We start from the raw sequence: 4413 nt of genomic DNA on the forward strand, positions 1-4413 counted from the left end.
CACTAAACTAGATTATTAAGGCTTCATACAGCCTTCATTAATCACTACAAAAATCAATTAATAATAATTATAATATTATTGTTGTATGGATATTAAAATTTTCTGCTTTTCTTACAGTGGAGAGACAATGAACATAGCTTCTCTGCATTCACATAGAATTATATGGTATTGCTGCCTGGAGCACTGCATTCTCAAAAACTGATTATCCATTCCTACTCAACCAACCTTGCATTGAAATGCTCCAGAAGTTGCTTAAGGGGTTGAAAGGATCTTCTTCTATGATTTAGAGAGATGAAGCTTAATTGGGTTCCATTCTTTTTCTCATGTTCATTTTTCTGTGATGATCGAGATGGTTCCTTACCCAATTTTGTTCTCTCCAATATGGCTCTAGGTCTAGCGCCCTTCTTGATTTTTATAGATTTGTGTCATTCATGCAATTTATCCTGCCTTGCGAGGCAGGGGGGAGCGATAATAGTAATAATAATAGTATTAATAATGACAACAATAGTAACAATAATAATAATACCTTGCTATGGAGATGGAGGTCATTCCATGCTCACAAGGCCACAAACAACTAGGGTTGTGTGAGTTCGGCTTGCAGATCTTGAGTTGTGTGAAGTTCTATTTAATGCAAATTAAATTTAAGGCTTGAAATTTCCAAACATGGGGGTAATTAGCAAAGGCTGTTTTGGATAACATTAAAATATGTATAAATAGTATGATATTTTGCTTGTAAAATATAAGAAATAATAAAAAATTTGGTTAAAGATTGATTAGGCCCCTGATTTATATTATAAAATTTAAACTTAAATTGTTCAAGTTCGAATTAAACTTGCACAGAGTTGTCATGCTTAATCTGAGTTATGAAGGGAGTCCAACTCAAATACTCCAGAGGCTATTTAAGGAACAACTGAAAAACAGTGTTCCTTTGTAGCATTTGGTTGCATGTAATTGAAACTCTAATTTTGTGGAATCAAAATTTATGGAATTGGAATCCAATGAGAAATCCTACAATTTGGATCAATCTTGGAATTCATATGGAATTGTATGCAAAATCCAATCAAATTTTATCAATTGTGTGAACTTTGGGATTCATTTAGAGTTGTTTGCAAAATCCATTTTATTGTTAGAATTGAGCTTGGAATTCATTTGTCTTAAGTTTGAGAGTATGGAATTTGAGATTTGGATTTGAACTTATGTACATTAAGATAAAACGCAGCGTAAATTTGTATTAAATTTCTTTCTAATTCACACGAATCCAAATTTAAGACTAAAAATTTACTTCCAAACACTATTTAAATAAGTACTATTATTATTATACCGTAAACACGATACATTAAAATCAAATAAATAAAATGTACCCCAATTTGGCTTCTTGTGTGTGAGGAAAGTAGGTTGTTGGGTTTGATAATAATAGTGGGAGGAGAGGGAGAGGAGTTTGGGCTGACGTCAACTTGCAAAGCATATAACTTCCATGTCATGTTATGTATTTTTTTTCTTACGAATGTCTATGTGTACATCGATTTCTCATGATTTATCCTTTAATTAAATTGCTAACTAGCTCATCAGTAATATTTTGTAAATAGAATCATTTAAACTTTGATTTTACGAGATAATATGAGTTCAATTCAATTATTCATCTATTACTAATTTGATATTATGTTTTATGTATAATTATGTTGAATAATTTCTTCAATATTGTGAAATTACAAAACAAAACTAATGAAGAAAAGCAATACAAACCTGTCAACTATAAGAAGAGAACTCAAACTACTAAGACGATACGACTTATAAAATAGTGGAGAAGTGTTTAACCCCTACTTGGCTGAATAATTTGCACATTATTGCCTTCACATAAGCTATGTTGACATATTAAACTCCAATTCAAATATTTGAAATGTTTTCCATTTGCAATAAGTGACTATAAAAGTTTCCAAGGAATTGAAGTCAAGAACTACAAGGTGCTTTCTTAGATTCCAAGTTAAATTGAGTCTATACCAAATGCTTCCCTTTCTCACCATATAAGTAACTAACTTAACTAAACCAGAAAACTAATTACTCTGCTATAAGATTACCCCTAATAAGGCAATCGATTCTCCATCGATCCTAGCTTGACCTCGATTGCCTCAAGAGCTATCATCAACATTTATCTCCGGCCATTATTAGGAAGATTCCATTTAAGGCTAAACTACATATAAAAACACAAAGTTGTATGACAAAGACCATAAGTCATATCACAATCTTCCATCAACCTTTTATTTGAAATTTTTGAGAAAAAATTAAAGAATATGTCCTTTCTATGACTTCAACATTTGTATCCTAAAAATTATCTAATAGGTAATAATGAAAGAGCTTGTTTTAGTTAAAGGAGATTTCCACTTTGAGGGTGTAGGAAGATTCTCCTTAACCAGATATCAAAACCTTGACTAAAAAAATTTTGATACAATGGCATAGAATGAGAAAGGAACCAAACTTCCTTAGCCTTTAAGCAATCCTAAAGAAGATGCAAAATATTTTCAATTCCACCCCTACACCTATCACAGTAATCCAATTAATAAAATTCAATTTTGCATAGGTATTCATTAGTTGAAAGCTAACCAGGATATGCAAGCAAAAGAAATGTTTTATTCTTTTGAGGGAATTTGCACTTCCAAATCCAAAGCCACTACATCCCAACTAAAGCAAAAGGCAAGTCAACCACTAGTATGCATTTTTTTTGGGCTACAAATCCCATTACTAGCAAAAGGCCAATTCATGATCTTCTAGCTACACCCAATTGACTAGTGGTGTTGATATAGAGACATCTTTGAAACAATGTTCCCAACCTTTAGGAGTTGTTCCTCATTAAGGATCTCCACCCTATTTTTTGGAGGTCTAATATCTAAATGAAGTAGCAATTGATTCTCATCCGAAGTAGGGTAAGTGCAAAATTCCTATAGATGTTCCAACATCCAAGGTACAGTAAGTGTGAAATCCCTACGAATGATCTAGTTTATTCTTATTTGAGGTAGGGTACATACAAAATCCCTACAAAATGATCCAATTTGGTTCTTACTTAAGGTAGGATAAATGCAAAATTCCTGCGAATGCTTCAACTTTTCTTTGTGATTTTCTTTGTTAACTTGTGCTTTGGTTTCATTTGAGATGGGATATTAATCATTATGAATGAACCAACTTTGCTTGATTGCGGGCTTTTTTGTATTTACTAGCTAGTCAAAATACGCATTTCTTTTTTTTTCCTAATGTCTTCACACAAAGACATTAGCAAAAGAGGGGCGTCAATGCCCATTTTGACTAGGAATCTTTTTCCTTAGCTCAAAAGAAATGGAAGAAGCTTTGGGACCCATTTTGGCATTTGTTCCAGCCTCAAATGCATTTTTAGAACATCTTAGAACATCGATTTTAGATTTTGAAGCCTTTTCAAGATTATTTCAGCTTTCTTTGTGTGCTCAAACACCCTGAGGAGACAAGGAGGTATTTTTTCCATACTTCCAGGGGTACTCTGGGAAGTTTGTTTTACCCCTAGTCTCTTTCAAATAAATAGGAGGCTAGGGTGGAGGGGAGAGCACACTTCCATTGGAGAAATAGAAGAGAGAGAGGCCACATTAAAAGAAGATGTTAGCCCTAGTAGCTAAGGGTTCTCATTCTAGCTTGTTTTGATGACAACAACCCATTAGTAGTTCTTAAAGTATGCTAACATTTTTCCTTAAGCCCAGCTCAGATATACAAGAAAACTCCAAGGCAAGCATAAGGGTCAAACATATATCGAACAAGTAAAAAGAAAATGACCATCAACAAAGTCCAACATATGGCACATCCGGAACTTAACCACTCAAGCAAAGCACTTATGATTTTTACATTGCAAATATGTGTTGGGTTGTATGCGTAAGATTGATATTGTACTCCTGTGCATATGGTATATTCAAGAGTATCTTGCAAGAGACGAACAAATCACGCATGCATATAGTTCATAATAGGTTAGAACATGATTCCGAGTTCACACATGCATGTCAAATCACTTAAACTGCATAAGATGTCAAAATGGCTTTCAAACGTATTTTATCAAACCAAGACATCTTGAAATTGGTAAAAATTAATTCTAGACAAGATGGAATTTTTACTCGAACGAAAACCAACTTTGAATTTGTCCACATTCATATAAGTAAAGGGGCTCATTGATGAATACAGGGGATTCGTCAACGAACGAATGAAGTGATTCGTTGATGTGCACTGGGGAATCGTCGACAAAAAGATACCGAGACCACCTAAAATCTCAGAGCAAGTTCATTGACAAATACAGGGGATTTGATGAAGAAGGCACAGTGGTGGCTCGTTGACGTACACAAGTGACTCGTCGACGAAAAGAAACCAAGACCTATCTGAATTCAGCAGAGAAGGATCGTCGATGAATAG

Source organism: Malania oleifera, chromosome 9 (assembly GCF_029873635.1).
Source record: "Malania oleifera isolate guangnan ecotype guangnan chromosome 9, ASM2987363v1, whole genome shotgun sequence".
Lineage (NCBI taxonomy): Eukaryota > Viridiplantae > Streptophyta > Magnoliopsida > Santalales > Ximeniaceae > Malania > Malania oleifera.